This window comes from Bubalus kerabau, chromosome 4 (assembly GCF_029407905.1).
Source record: "Bubalus kerabau isolate K-KA32 ecotype Philippines breed swamp buffalo chromosome 4, PCC_UOA_SB_1v2, whole genome shotgun sequence".
Classification (NCBI taxonomy): Eukaryota; Metazoa; Chordata; class Mammalia; order Artiodactyla; family Bovidae; genus Bubalus; species Bubalus kerabau.
The window spans coordinates 169,457,671-169,473,911 of NC_073627.1; the positions used below are offsets into that span (position 1 = coordinate 169,457,671).

The 16,241-nt window shown below is 47.5% G+C and overlaps 1 protein-coding gene across 5 annotated transcripts in view; it reads left to right on the forward strand.

The window, feature by feature from the left end:
• The window catches only part of PALM2AKAP2 (PALM2 and AKAP2 fusion), a 512,284-nt gene that overhangs the window by 457,080 nt on the left and 38,963 nt on the right, over positions 1–16,241 (forward strand). Inside the window, exon 1 of one of the 5 annotated variants that reach the window (XM_055579288.1) lies at positions 9,705–9,865. The exons of the other annotated variants lie outside the window; for them this stretch is intronic. The gene's annotated coding sequence lies outside the window, so the exon portion shown is untranslated. Of the gene's footprint in view, positions 1–9,704; positions 9,866–16,241 lie in introns of those variants that run through there. 5 annotated transcript variants of the gene reach the window in all.

Here is a 16,241-nt window from a genome sequence, read left to right on the forward strand (position 1 = left end):
TCAATAGGATCAGACCTCTTTTCTGTTGGTAAGTGGTAGATCCTTTTGCTGAGTTTTGTTCGAGCTCATCAGGTATTTCATGGAAGGGGTGCCTTTGATTGTTGGGCTTTTCGTTCTTCTCCAGAGTTCTGAGTGTTGTCTTGGGGAAGTAAAGCCTTCCTGTGGGACATCTCTTGCCTTTGAGTGGAGAAGAACTTGGTGGGTGAGCCTGTAAAGAGGACCCGGCTCCATGCTGAGTCCTCTTGCTGACCTCAGATGTTCAGGCCTGGCCTGAGGGCTGGAACTAGGCGACAGAGGGAGGGGATCCTGAGGCACTTGGGTCCAGGGTTAAAGATTGCTTTGCAGAATTATCATGCATCCCATCTTCCCAACACTCCCTTTATTTATTTATTTATTTACTAAAAAAAAAAAAAAAAAAAAAAAAAAAAAGTTTTTTTTTTTTGGCCACACTCCATGTCATGTGGGATTTTGATTCCCTGACCAGGCAGGGATCGAACCCTTACCCCCTGCATTGGAAGCAGAGTCTTAAACCACTGTATCACCAGGGAAGTCCCAGCAGCATTACTGGGACATACTTTAAACATTAGTGAGATGTGGTGTTTTTGCTTACAGAAGACTAGACTTAGCAAACCCAAAATATTATTTTTAAAATGACTCAAAGCTTTGAACTACATTTCAAGAACAGAAAAAATTGATTCAAATTCACTGAGTCCCTGTTTGTGTATCTGTCCAGCTGTCTGTCTGATAGGTGGATGGGAAGCTACTTGATTGACTCCACTGCACAATTAAATTGAGTGCAGTGCAAAAAAAAAAAAAAAAAAGACTTGTTTAGAATAACAAATCAGGTCAGCCTCCAATTCTTGTTCTCTGCTTGCTAATCAGAGCTTGGAAAACTTTTTAATGGGGTTTTCCTATGACATATCCTGTCTGTGACACAGTTCATGAAACTCTATGACATTTGACTCCCAGAGAGGAATTTGGTTACTCATAGAGTGTTTCACAACTTTTCTGGGAATAGACAGCTCATGGAAGGAAAATGTCCATCTATAACAGATTACAGTGTCACACGATTGTGTAGTGTGAGTATATGATATATTATAGCACAAAAAGCATAACTTCCTCCAGGGAAGGTCACATTTGAAGCACACTTGTCCATCATGGCTGAGTAAAGGCTTCCCTTCTTACCACGGAGATGGAAATTGGAGATTGAGAGGTATTGCAATACCTAACAAGTAGACAAAATGGTCTTTTTTAAGACTGTGTATATCTCAAGGTCAAATTTGTAACATTTATTGATGTATGATTACTTTCAGTGATTACTTTTCTAATTATAAAATTAATACATGCTCAATAATATAAACCTTTATAAAAGTTATAAGTTTCACTTCAGCTTATCACTCTGCTCTCAGCATTGAGTTTCCGCATTCTCCAGGGTTGACCAGTTAATATATTGATGTGATTCTTTCAAATAATATGTGTATAAATGGTATCCTTGGCTTTGAGAAAGTGATTAATCTACAGGTGTATAATCTGCCATCATGGTTCCATATTTCCTTTTAGTTCTTGCCCATATCACTATTTATGTTTTAATGTACTTAATTTTTTTACAAGTTAATATATGCACATGGTTGACAATTCAAAAGGTGTAGAAGGGAATACAGTGAAAAAAAGTATTTATACATTATACATACCTGGAAACTAATATAAATGTTTATGTGTGCGTGCTAAGTCACTTAAGCCGTGTCCAATTCTATTCACACTCATTTTTTTGTTAACAGCTACCTCACATGTCCAGTCCACCCCATTCCAGAGAAAACCATTGTTGTCTCTTTCACAGTTATGCTTTCTGGGAAGGTGCCCTGGAGAAGGGAGAAGGCAAGAGAGAAGGACTACTCTAGTCCTCTTGCCTGGAAAATGCCATGGACGGAGGAGCCTGGTAGGCTACAGTCCATGGAGTCGCTAGGAGTCGGACACGACTTCACTTTTCACTTTTCACTTTCATGCATTGGGGAAGGAAATGGCAACTGACTCCAGTGTTCTTGCCTGGAGAATCCCAGGGACGGGGAAGCCTGGTGGGCTCCCGTCTATGGAGTCGCACAGAGTCGGGCACAACTGAATCGACTTAGCAGCAGCAGCAGCAGCCCTGGAGAAGGGAATAGCAACCCACTCCAGTATTCTTGCCTAGAGAATTCCATGCATAGAGGAGCCTGGTGGGCTACAGTCCATGGGATTGCAAAGAGTTGGACACCGATGAGTGACTAACACACATACACACATCTATTACATACACATTATATACACCTAGAAACTAATACAAATATGTATAAGATTATATATTCACCTTCATTTTTTGTTAACAACTAAAGTAGCCTGGCATATACACTGTCCTGTACCACTTGCCACTTAACAGTAGATCTTTGAAATTGTTTGATACCAATTCTCAGAGAGCTGGGAGCTGTACTCTTAAAGGTTGCATATAATATTCCATTTTATGAATAGTCCAGGCCTCTAACTTGTAGTCTTTTATTTGGCCACCTCATGCGAAGAGTTGACTCATTGGAAAAGACTCTGATGCTGGGAGGGCTTGGGAGCAGGAGGAGAAGGGGACGACAGAGGATGAGATGGCTGGATGGCATCACTGACTTGATGGATGTGAGTTTGGGTGAACTCTGGGAGTTGGTGATGGACAGGGAGGCCTGGCATGCTGCGATTCATGGGGTCGCAAAGAGTCAGACACGACTGAGCTGAGCAACTGAACTGAACTGAACTGATTATTGCAAGAAGTGTTGCATTGAAGATCTTTGGATAGAGGTCATTTTATACACATGCCACTATACCTGAGTATAAATTCTTGAAAGTAGAATTACTGGGTGAAGAACATTGCATATTTTAAAGCTGGATGCATATGCCAAATTGCCGTTCAACTTCATGGGATTGGACGAGGGTACCTTTTTCCTCCCTTCAGATCAGATCAGATCAGTCGCTCAGTCGTGTCCGACTCTTTGCGACCCCATGAATCGCAGCACACCAGGCCTCCCTGTCCATCACCAACTCCCGGAGTTCACTCAGACTCACGTCCATCGAGTCAGTGATGCCATTCAGCCATCTCATCCTCTGTCGTCCCCTTCTCCTCTTGCCCCCAATCCCTCCCAGCATCAGAGTCTTTTCCAATGAGTCAACTCTTCGCATGAGGTGGCCAAAGTACTGGAGTTTCAGCTTTAGCATCATTCCTTCCAAAGAAATCCCAGGGCTAATCTCCTTCAGATTGGACCAGTTGGATCTCCTTGCAGTCCAAGGGACTCTCAAGAGTCTTCTCCAACACCACAGTTCAAAAGCATCAATTCTTCAGCGCTCAGCCTTCTTCACAGTCCAACTCTCACATCCATACATGACCACAGGAAAAACCATAGCCTTGACTAGACGAACCTTTGTTGGCAAAGTAATGTCTCTGATTTTGAATATGCTATCTAGGTTGGTCATAACTTTGCTTCCAAGGAGTAAGCGTCTTTTAATTTCATGGCTGCAGTCACCATCTGTAGTGATTTTGGAGCCCAGAAAAATAAAGTCTGACACTGTTTCCACTGTTTCCCCATCTATTTCCCATGAAGTAATGGGACCGGATGCCATGATCTTCGTAACTAATTTTCTTGGTGAAAAATTTATCTCATAGTTTAGCTTTTCTTTTATATGAGTGGGATTAGGAATCTTTTTCTAAGAATAATGTATATATTTTTTGTGTGTCAGCTATTTTCCATGTCTTTTGTCCATTTTTTGTGCTTGGGTTGTTAGTCTTTTACCTATGGTTTGTGCAGATTCTTTATAAATCATGAATATTGAACTCTTGTGACATGTTGTAACTATTTTCTCAGTTTATTTCTATTTTAGCCACCATTCACTGAGTCCTTTTATTGTAGGACAAACCCCCTAGCGGTCATCGTACTTCATGTCCACTCCCTAAGGTAGCAGTAGTTTTGTATCCTTTTTTACAGAGAGAGGCCCAGGCATGTTAGATACCAAAGCCCATTCTTAACCAGAACTTTGTACCCCTCTCTACACAATATATTAATATAGCGTCATTCCAGGTTGCCAGGCACTTTTGGAACTATCCTTTCTAAAGTTTGACCAGCATTCCATCAGTTCAGCAAATTGCAGTTTTCAGGTGCTGATTTTAATGACCACACATTTTCACTGCCAGCAGGTTTTTACTTTTCTAGACAAAATTGCAGTTGATACATTTCTCCTAAAGCTTTGCTCTCCAAGATGCACCATAATGGCACCAATATTCCTGCAGGAGATAAGGGTACAGTGTCTGAAGGAGCTAACAGAGGGACCTTTTGAATCTATGATCCTTGATGGAGGGACCCAAAACAGACTCAGGGCAGAAATGAGGTTCCCAGCTTAGGGGTACTGTATTGGCCTTCTAGACTTTTCAGCCCCTTTCCCATACATGGTCACCACTAGCTTCCTCTGGTTGTGGAATGAAGCATACCATATATTTCGATTCCAGATTCTCCTCCATTCGAAAGCCTTCTTTTTGATCTGTATTGGAGGCAGGTTAGAGGGTGCAGTGGAAAGTCGAAGGGCATGGAAGTCGGTGAGCGATTCCTTTTTCTGTAGACTAATATTTCTTCCAGGAATAAATGCGATCATGGTACATAACATAGCTGGATGGTCTGTACATTCTCGTGTGTTCTCCCACACCCCCTGCTCTGTGGCTTTCAGGGTCCTGAACACTGAGGAGGTGCCACTGAGTCTAGATTTCCTGCAGCCTTTTAAGGGAAGTTACTGTTCTGTTCCCGTATCACCCCTTTTCTCTCGATAAATTAAGGTCTGGTTATGTTAGCTTCCCGTGTGCCTGTGCTCAGTCGCTCAGTTGTGTCCAACTCTACGACCCTTTGGACTGTAACCAGCCAGGCTCTTCTGTCCGTGGGATTATCCCGGCAAGTATGCTGGAGTGGATTGCCATTTCCTCCTCCAGGGGGTCTTCCCAACCCAGGAATGAACCTGCATTTGTTGTTGTTTTTTAATAGCTAAGTTCGTCTCTGACTCTGCGACCCCCATCAACTGTAGCCCACCAGCTAGCTCCTCTGTCCATGGGATTTCCCAGACAAGAATACTGGAGTGGATTGCCATTTCCTCCTCCAGGGGAATCTTCCCAACCCAGGGCCAGGCTAGAACCCGCATCTCCTGCATTGGCAGGTGGATTCTTTTAGCAGGGCCTCCTGGGAAGCCCCTTAGTTCCCTACACTTCAAGCCAATTAGAGATTCTTCTGGGTAAACAAGCTCCTATTTTAAATTGTAAGTATTCCCATCAAATTTATGTCTAAGTGCAAATTCCTCTAAACCCCTTGGCTCCATGCTGAGATGTGGCACCTTTTGGAGGTGGGACTGGAAGGAGGCACCCCCCTGAAGTGGGGGAGGGCAGCAGCCCAGAAAGGAGGAGGTGGCCATGGCCATTTAGAAAGGACATGTGGAGATGCCCCAGCTGACATCTGAGGAAGCTGAGACCCAAGCTTCCTTCAGCGTGTTGCTTGAATTAGGTCTCGGAGCAATTTGAAAAGCTGCCAACTTCCATCTTCTCTGCACCGTGGAGAGGGTGCCTACCCCATGCTGACCTCACCCCTCCCTATTTTACAGTTCCAGGCAGCAGGCTGGGTAGGACCATTTGAAGCCAGCCTCTCCCTCCATTGTCTGCTGCATCTCAGCAAGTCCATTTGGAACATTCTATCACACTGAAGGTACATAAATGGGATGGCTCTATTTAGCAGAATAAACTCCATCAACTAAAGAGATAAAGTTCTGACCAGGGGAATGTCAGAGACAGAGCGGAGTTCCTTCCCGGAATCCTTGAAATCTCTTGGCAAAGGTTTCGAGCAGTTTCAAAGGAAGCAGCTGCCCCCATCTGCTATCTGGCTTTGTGTTGACTCTGCCCACATGGTCACCAGGCTCAGAACGATCCTGGGCTTCATCTCTGTCCAGGGGCCATGCCAGTATCACAGAACAAGAGAGGTTAGGGGCAGAAAGGAGATGCAGTTGGAGGGGTTCATCTAGCTTGGCTCCTTTATTTTACAGAGCAGAAAACAGACCCAGAAGAAAAGCCTGGTCTTCCTAGGGTCATGGAGAAGCAGGCACGTGGTTTCAAAGGCAGTCTGTTATTGCCAGCAATTCGCTTTTTAATTCTTCCCCTTTGATTCTTAGCGTACTTGCTGAGTCTGCTCCATCCTGAACTGCCACGGGTGCCTTCCAGGGGACAGAGCCCTGCCTCATGGGTGGGATTTGTGGATTCCAGCCAGATCTCTGTTCCCAACCAGCTGTGTGACCCTGGGGGGGGCGTGGCTCCTGAGGCTGAGGCCCGCCCCTTGGTGGAATGGGTGAGGATCTCCACCTTGCAGCTGGTCAAAGGAGGGTAGAGAGAAATTATGTGAGCATGTGTGACCCAGGGCGGCCCCCAGGAGGCGGGCGGTAGACCTTCGCTGGGTGACGATCGCAGTAGATTGATGACCTTCCCAGCCAAGCAGGACCAAGTTTCCAAAGCGATTCCTTGCTCCCAGTGCAGGGCACCTCAGAGACTAAAACAGATCAGGCTACAGCAGCTGGAGAATTAAACTGGCGGTGCACAGTTTGTTTTCATAAACTCAGAAAACCACCCCCAAACGTGAAGTCTGTGATGCGAGGGAGGAGGATGGACATGTAGCCTCGAAGTGTAGATACTGCTGGATTCTGCTCTGTCCCTTCCCATCGGGAGATGACCCTCCCCCGCCCACCTCGCTGCCTCTTGAATCATCCCCTGCCAACAACTCAGGTGACTGCGTTTGTACTTTTGTGGTCTCCATCTAGCTTGCCGACTTCATTTCTCCCTTTGCCTCTGAGAACAAACCATTTTTTCTGGAGCATCTTGCAACAGAGCATTTTTCCTAATTTCACCATATTTTTGCAGCCAGAGGGAGGGGTATGTGGTGTGTACAAATATGAGTGATGCATGTGCGTATGTGTGTGCACAGGTGCACATACGTGTGAGCACGGGTATTGCTTTGCTGGACCTGTTGTGACAGCAGACCATGAAGTGGGCAGCTGAAGCAACAGAAATTTATTGTTGCACAGTTTGGAGACAAGACATGTCAAACCAAGGTGTCAGCGGAGGTGGCTTCTTCGAGAGCTACAGGCAAGGCTTATTCAAACCCCTCTTGTTGGTTGACAGACCCCTGTCTTCTCTCCTGGCCGCTTCATATTCTTTCTTGGGTGTGCCTCTGTGTCTAAAGCTCCTCTTTTTATAAGGACACTAGTCACACTGGATTAAGGCCCACCTGAATGACATCACTTGAGTTGATGATCTCTGTAAAGACGTTTATCTCCAAATAAGGTCACATTTTGAGGTCCTGCATGTTAAGACTTCAACTTACGAAGTTTGGTTTGAGGGAACCCAATTCAACTCATGACAATGTGCATGTATATCTGTGTGTTTGTGTGATAAACCATGACATCTCAGACTCCAGTCAAGAATGTATCCGTAACTTAGGTACTAGCACTTTAAGAGCACACGCGGTACTCCGTGGTGGTACAATGGTTGAGAATCCGCCTGCCAGTGCAGGGGATATGGGTTTAATCCCTGGTCCAGGAAGATTCCACATGCCCTGGAGCAACCAAGCCTGCACATCACAACCGCTGAAGCCCACTTGCTCTTGAGGCTGCAAGAGCACATGTGATTTCCTCTTTTGCCAACAGGGAAGATTTAAAACAATTTTTTACACACCTCGTGGGTACACTGGGGCAGGTATGAGTATGTAGTGGGTCCTGGGTACCACTCCTGCCTCTTGGCTCGGAATCACCTCTTCACAGAGGCCCGTGCCTTGCTCTCTCATTCCCGAGCAGAGCAGTGGCACTCTGGGTATGGGATGTCCTCTCCACGTTTTACTTTAGACCCTAAGTAGCATCTTGAAATGCATTTGGCCCTACAGTAGAACATTCAGTTATTCCAAAGGGCAGGGCAGCCTAACATCAGAGTTTCCATAGCATAGCGCTCCCTGGAGACTTGGGTATCACCCAGTCACCGAGAAACTCCCGGATATTTCTAAATAAAATTCAGCTCATTAAAAATGTCATGTGGATGTTGTAAACAGTTAAAGTACACTAAACATTAAGCTTCCCTGGTGGCTCAGAGGGTCTGCCCACAATGCGGGAGACCCGGGTTCGTTCCCTGGGTCAGGAAAATCCCCTGGAGAAGGAAATGGCAGCCCACTCCAGTATTCTTGCCTGGAAAATCCCATGGACGGAGAAGCCTGATAGGCTACAGTCCATGGGGTTGCAAAAAGTCGGACACGACTGAGCGACTTCACTTTAGCTTCCTTGTCAAAAGAGACTGCCCGGGCTTCATCCACGCTGGTGATTCCGTCCCAGACTTGTGTTCCCGGGAGAGTTGCAGGGATCTGCGATGCTGACCGTTCGCTGCTTCACCAGGGTGACTGCTCCCAAACTGACCCAAAATAGATGGCCCCACAGGACTATACTTGATATCTGTCCTCCTCTTTCTATTTAGTTCACTGTGAATCTCTGTGCTCTTTGTCTCTTCTAAAATCTTAACTGAAGAAAATGAGTTCTGCATGGCCCTGATAGCCCTGGAATTCTGATTGACTTTCCAGTCAGCCAAAACCCTAAATTATGCCCCAGACTTCCCAGGTTAACCCAGGGTTCTGGGTGACCAGGTGAGTGGAAACTTGTCCACCCCGAGGCAGTGCTGGGAACCAGTCATTAATGAAGCATGAGCCTGAGTGTGTGGTGGTAAGGGTCTGCTTCTCTGGTGAAAGAGCAAGGGATGTAGGTGAGGCAGTTGTGTCTCCCCAAGGCACACGTGGATCTTTTCTTTTTTTCTTCGTGGCAGAAGATACTAGTTAGCCCTGAGAAAGGGGAAACCACTCCCCCCAGACATCCCATGAATTTAGCACTCATCCCTGTCTTCAAATTCTGTCCCATTTCAACATGGGATATAATGTAACCACTGAAAATATATCAGACCCTGATCCTTAAAGGACATAGAAAGTGCTTGTGAGATAATGTGAAGTGAAAAAAAAATTTGGCTACAAGATTGCCTGTAGTGTGGTCTCAACTCTATGAAATACCTATTTCTAAAAGGAGACTGCATGATTAGCTCCCTTCCTCTGAGTGGAGGGAAGATGAATGACTTTTATTTTTCAAATTTTCTACAGTGAGCATTTATTGTTTTATACACACATATATGAACCCTAAAGCGAAGTTGCTCAGTCATCCAACTCTTTGTGACCCCATGGACTGTAGCTTACGAGGTTCCATCCATGGAATTTCCCAGGCAGGAATATTGGAGTGGGTTGCCATTTCCTTCTCAAACACACATACGTAAGCTGTCCTAAGAAGTTCCTCTAACTGGATGCAGTCTGTTTACCTGGATCTTCAGGATCTGTGAGTTTTTTTGTTTTTTTGTTTTTTGGCTTGGCTGCCTTTAACATCACTGAGATACTCATTCCCTGCCTGCCCAAGGCCCATCTCTAACTTTCCAAGAAGACAGCCCTAACTGGTTCCTTTGAGCATCACTAGCCTCCCACCTTCCCACTCAGCCCCAGACGCAGGGAGTGGACGAGCGCAGCCTCTGGCTGACTGGCTGCTGCCCTCCAGGCTCGGGCCAGCTAGGGAGGGGCCGGGCCTCTTTGAAGGGGGTTAAAGTCCTTCTTTGTGTGAATGGCCTTTGAGGGAGCGGAGGGAGGGCCAGCCGTGACCTCACAGTCTTCTGTCAGGAGACTCAGAAGGAATTTGTCCAGCTTGAGCCAGGGCGCAGGAAACTGCCTGGAAAAAGAGGCAGTTCTGAGCGGGGACGTGTGAAGCGGGCACTCTGGGCAGGGTAAGCCGAGTCTGCTGACCTAACTTACTGTCCTTTGCTTTCTGATCTGCAAGGAGAGGGTTCCCTCATGAGGCCAGAGTCTTTATGGAGGAGGCACTCAGGGCAGGGACTGCGGTGCTGTGCTGTGGACGCCTTTCCTGCTGGAGAGAGAGTGGGCAGCCGGGATTGGACAGGAGACTTGCTTCTTTTCTTACTAATCTTGTCAGACTCCCAGCTTTCATGCTAACCGGCAGAGCAGGAGCTCCGCACCACACATACAGCGCGGGCAAAGGCACACACCTCCTCTTTGCCAGATAATGCTTTGAAGATGGTGCATGAGTGTGTGCCTGTGCATGCCTGAGTGTGTGTGTGTGTGTGTGTGTCCCCTTTTCCACATCAGAACCAAGTGGCCCACCAGTCCTGGTGACTGTTTATCTTGTTATTTAATCTACAAGCCCCCATTGCAGAATGTGGCACATTCATAGAGTGACTTGAGGCTTTGCGGGGGAACATGTATCCCCATATGCTTGGGACCCAGGGCTATGGGAAGAAAACTGCATCAGCTCTCTTCCTAAGTACAGGACTCATCTGTGGACAAAGAGTTAATCTCAAAAGCCTCTGGCACCGTTTGCTCCTGGCTTTGCGTTCACACTGTGGATTTTTTGCCGGGTCCACGGTGGAGCCCAGCTTTTGCTGTCTGCCATTACTGGTTGGCCAGGCCTGAATCCAAGATCCTGAACTATTTTAAAACTAAGAAGGACACAGCTAAGTTATACAGGACTGAAGCCAGGGACTTGCTTTCAGCAGAATCAGTTACCCTAGAAATTTCAGGCTGCAGGAGCCAGAGTTCCCTCTGTGGCCTTGACCTTGGTTTATTCTGGAGGTGGAGGACTGTTCTATGAGATAGCTTCATAGTGAAAAGGGTCTTCTGTGGGAAGAGCATCTGAGGACTCCTTGATAAAGAGCTTGGAGTGTATCCCATCAAGGAAGAAGCAAAACTTGCCTTTCTTGGAGATGAAATAAGTCATCTCGCCTCATTCAGGGGAAATCTCCCAGTGTTTCTCAATCCCTTTGGTAGGGAATGGGTCTCCAAGTGACTGAAGAAAATAAACCTTTCACTAGCTGCTGCAGAAGAGGCAACAGCTTCTTTCCTCACCTCCTCCCATCACACCCCCATCACACATAAACTTTTTCGTTTCTTTCAGAGAGAGCCCAAGCTGTAAATGTGTTCATCAAACCACACCTTAACATCTTCCAGATGTGCAGCCTGACATCTGAGCCACTGACTTTTTAGCAGGGTGAAGGGGATGCTATTAATAGGGCAGGCTGCAGTCGTGGGGAGATTCCCCTTACACTACAAAGGGACCACTTCTTTATCAGGATTGCCATCGAGTCAAGACATCGCCCAGCCTTGTTTCCAATGGAAGGGGGTTCCAGAAGTGTTTTCATGCCGTCATCTGCAAGCCTGGACCTGAGACCTGAGCCAGAGAGAATAGCAGGAGGGTGATTGCTAAGTTGACCAAGACCATAGAAGCTCTCAGAAAGAAAAGCTGAGCCTGTAGGAACAGAAAGTTCTTTTTAGGACTGTCAGAGTTACATTTAGCCATAATGGCTTCATGGCAGGAGGTCAGTGGAGGAGGGTGGGATGGGGGGAGAAAACCCTAGAGGCAGAGTTAGTGTTAGCCCTCTCTATTAGGGGTCATGTCATTATCCCTGAGCCCATCCAGTCTAAATTTAGCTGTAAGTACCCTGGAATGCTGGGGGTCTTAGATCTGCCTCTTGTCAGCCAGGAGCTGGGTCTCTGGACTCCTTGGGGAGTGGCCCGCCTCCTGGCTTCCCACGGTCAACACCGGCCTTTGGTGTTACAGGCCGGAAGACGCTCTGCTGGGGTGGGGTGGGGGGAGAGGAAGTTCTGCCTGGGACTGGAATGCGGTCCAGGTTAACTCCGGGGTCGCGCCCCTCCACTTCCTGGCCCAGAAGCCTGGAGCCCAACCCAGGAAGCAAGCCATCCTCAGACATTCCCACTCTCTGTACCTTCACAGGGGTGGGTGGAAGGGGCCACTCAGAGTCCCAGCGGCTTCTCTAGTTGGGGTGGGGGTGGAAGAGGAGGTGCAGGCCAGCTACTGAGGAACCCTGGTGCTCCCAGCTTCCTTCATCCGTTCTTCTCAGCCTGCCCCATCTGCCACCTTGAACAGACCAGGCGGTTTCCTTCTAGTTACTGTTGTAGTACTCTCTCCACTTGTTGTCTCTGCTGTCTTTATGTGAATCTGTCCTCTCTCTGTCTCTGCAAGGCTGTAAGCTCCCTGCTGCAGCGTGAGGTGCACTCCAGAGCCCTAGGGTCCTCCCAAGGCCCCGGCACAGGGCTTGTCACTCTACAATTTCTCAGGATGCGCCGCAGAGATCCACTGTTACCTCTTCAGCCTCTGTGCTCCCCTTCCACGCTCCTTGGGTTCCCTCGGGCTTCGGTCTGTCTCCCCCAGACCTCCCGACTGGTGCTCCACCCCATGCCTCCAAGGCTGATGAACCTCAGCAGCCCCGGGTGGACATCTTCCCAGTGTCTGGGCATCATCCCCCTGCCAGGTCGCACCCTCTCCTCCCATTTGCCGTCCTGATGGAAACTTTGGCCAGAAAATAGAGTCCTGAATAAACCATTAACGACAGCCACTCATGGCCTATGGAACACAGCAGTTGTGCCCTGTGTCTTAAAAACTCGACTTAGGAAAGAGAGGCAGGACAAGAAAGGGAAACAGATGCCCTCTGGTTTCACAGCCATGAGGAAGTTTTTCTTCGTACCGTGCCCCTCTTCCTAGGCCAAGAACGAGTTCATACTTTTGGTGGAACTTTAAAATAACTAGATTAAAGGATCAGGTCACTTATTACCTGGGGAAATGTGTTTCTAATTTAAATATCGTGGCTTTAGTAGGAAGTAATCTGGGTTATTCAGAGCAGAGAACCCTGCTTGTGCAGCAGGCGGCTGACGTTTGAATGAATTTGGGTCACACAGTGCATTTAGGCTAGGAGCCTGGGAAGCTGGTGACAGACATCGTTAACAGTAGAGTGTTGTGTTAGTTGCTCAGTCGTGTCCAACTCTTTGCGACCCCATGGACCGTAGCCTGCCAGGCTCCTCTGTCCATAGCATTCTCTGTCCATGGGATTCTCTAGGCAAGAATATTAGAGTGGGTTGCCACTCCCTTCTCCAGGGGATCTTCCCAACCCAGGGATTGAACCCAGGTCTTCTGCATTGCAGGGGGGTTCTTTACCATCTGAGCCACCAGGGAAGCTCAAGAGTAGGGTAGGGAGGTAGAGAAGTGACAAGCACAACAGACTTGGGAAGTGAGTAGAAGCATCTACTTCTCACTTGACCTTGTAGCAAAGGACACCTTTCTGGCGTCCCCCTGGGCCCAGCCAGATCTGCTAAGGAAAATGCATTGCCTTCACAAGTTCTTTCTGTGCCTGATATCCCCAGCCACAGGCCCAGGTGTCCTGGGAAGAAAGAGCACACAGTCATCTGTGGCCTAACTGAGCAGGCCGCAGGGCCCTGATGTATCCTCTGTGCAAATCAAATGGCTCCTAGCACCTCACCTGTGCTGCTAACTGGTGCTGGGGAGAAGTCGCAGCCTTGTCCACTGCCGTGACTGGGATGTGGGATTTCAAATTTTGCCTCTGGATGGCATCAGAGGAAGCAGAGGACCCGCCTCAGAGGCCAGATCCGCAGACTGAGCAGGAGGTCCGCATCCCCAACTCTATCCTGCAGGTAGAGCAGAAGACAGGAACTGAAACTAGGTCTCCAGGGCATCTGGTTGGTTTTGAAAGGGGTCCTCGACTGGTGAAGCCAAGTTGTATACTGTGACTTCTAGAGATTCAAGTGTGCAAACCATCAGCCCGAAATCCACGCAAATGATCTTCAGATCCATACACCTTCATAAGACTTCCCTTGTCATTTTGGAAGCTTCCAGTCATGGAGAATACCTTTTGAGGTACTGGGATAGAATTCAGAAGAACTGACCTTCCTTCAGGTCCTGGCTGTGCCATTTATTAGCCAGGGGATCCTGGGACAATCTCTCTAAACCTCTTTTTTTTTTTTTTTTAATTTTTACTTTTTAAAATTTTGGAAGTATGATAACACATTTATATGAGACTTAGAAAATACAGAACAAGATTACATACAGTTCCACTATGTGCACGCGTGCATTGTCGCTTCAGTCGTGTGCTACCCTCTGGACTATAGCCCGCCAGGCTCTTCTGTCCACGGGATTCTCCAGGCAAGACACTGGAGTGGGTCGCCACGCCCTCCTCCAGGGGATCTTGGAACCTACATCTCTTATGTCTCCTGCATTGGCAGATGGGTTCTTTACCACTAGCACCACCTGGAAATTAGTTGGGAGTTTCAATATCAAACTCTCAAAAATTAATAGGATGAATATACAGAGAAGTAGAAGGATATATAGTACACTTGATCTAAACCTTTTATTTTCCCCTTAATTATGCCAATTAGCACAAGCCTCAGGGGCCCTTCGGAGAAGGCACTGGCACCCCACTCCAGTACTCTTGCCTGGAAAATCCCATGGACGGAGGGGCCTGGTAGGCTGCAGTCCATGGGGTCTCGAAAAGTCGGTCACGACTGAGCGGCTTCATTTTCACTTTTCACTTTCATGCATTGGAGAAGGAAATGGCAACCCACTCTGGTGTTCTTGCCTGGAGAATCCCAGGGACGGGGGAGCCTGGTGGGCTGCCGTCTATGGGGTCTTCTGCTGCTGCTAGGTCACTTCAGTCATATCCAACTCTGTGCGACCCCAGAGACGGCAGCCCACCAGGTTCCCCTGTCCCTGGGATTCTCCAGGCAAGAACACTGGAGTGGGTTACCATTTCCTTCTCCAATGCATGAAAGTGAAAAGTGAAAGTGAAGCCGCTCAGTCATGACCGACTTTTCGAGACCCCATGGACTGCAGCCTACCAGGCCCCTCCGTCCATGGGATTTTCCAGGCAAGAGTAGTGGAGTGGGGTGCCAGTGCCTTCTCCGGTGGGGTCACACACAGTTAAACACAACTGAAATGACTTAGCAGCAGGGGCCCTTGGGAGTTAAAGAACGCTAAACTCCTGGAGGAGAGCAGGTGCCTATGGAACGTGGGATTTCTGATTAGATCCTGGCTGACCATTCTTGGCGTATGTGTTCCAGATTAGGGTGTCTGCTCCTGGAATGTAATTTAAGCTAACTTCAGAAAAACACACACACAGCTATATTATATTGTGTCTGCCTGAGTATTTTAAAGTAAATTGTAGACATCCTGACCAGCTGTTAGCTATTCTGGGAAACCAGGAGGCCAGCAGGGCAGGCAGATATTACATGCCAGATTGTTAGGTCTCCACCTAGAGATGGCGGTCCCCCTCCACCTGGGGAAATTCGATCCTTGGGTTGGGAAGATCCCCTGAGGAGAAATGGCAACCCACTCCAGTATTCTTGCCTGAGGAATCCCATGGACAGAGGAGCCTGGCAAGCTATAGTCCATGGGGGTCGAAAAGAGTCAGAACTGAGTGACTGAGCACACAGGTACACATGCGTAGTCTATTTCAGAAAAGCTTAACAGTCCATTTAATGAATGTTCATTTTATCTGAATTTGGAGTCAGGCTAACCTTATCTGAAGCATGGAGAAAATTCTGGTCTTATCTTCAAAGGGAGCAGTGAGTATTTATTGGTTTAAATATGACATCGTTTAATTGCATCAACCCACTCTAGTGTTCTTGCCTGGTGAATCCCAGGGACGGGGGAAGCCTGGTGGGCTGCCGTCTATGGGGTCGCACAGAGTCGGACACGACTGAAGTGGCTTAGCAGCAGCGGCAGCAGCAATGACATCAAACCCAGACTCCTGCCAGATCCTTGCACAGAGGGGTTCCTAGGCCACTTCCACTCACCTGGTATAATGACGTGGTGGCTTTGATCACATCAGGCCATCCAGCACAAAGGTAAATTCTGCCTGCTGAGACAGAACTCAGGAATTTGCTCTTTGGTTATAATTGTTCCCTAACTTTACAAAAACTCAGGAACTCTGAGGCAGAATTGTAAGCCAGCAATGCAGAGTTGTTTATCTCTTTAAGGACTTCTGCCCTGATTAGGGTTTAGAACTCTGCTCCCTGAGGTAGATAGAATCAAGTCTCAGGAAGAATTTTCTGAATTTGTGGAAAGGAGCTGAGGCCTCGTGTAACTAACAGGAAGGAGAGCCTCTTTCCTGTTTACACTCCACAGTGTCTAGATTTTTGTGGACAGTATTGGAAAGCAGTCACCTCAGATTACACTGAGACTCCAAATTTGCCTGTAATTAGCATTTTTAAAATGTTTGCCACATCTCAGATATAACTGGTGAGACTCATTATTTCCAACTCAAGGCTAAAGCTGTTTTG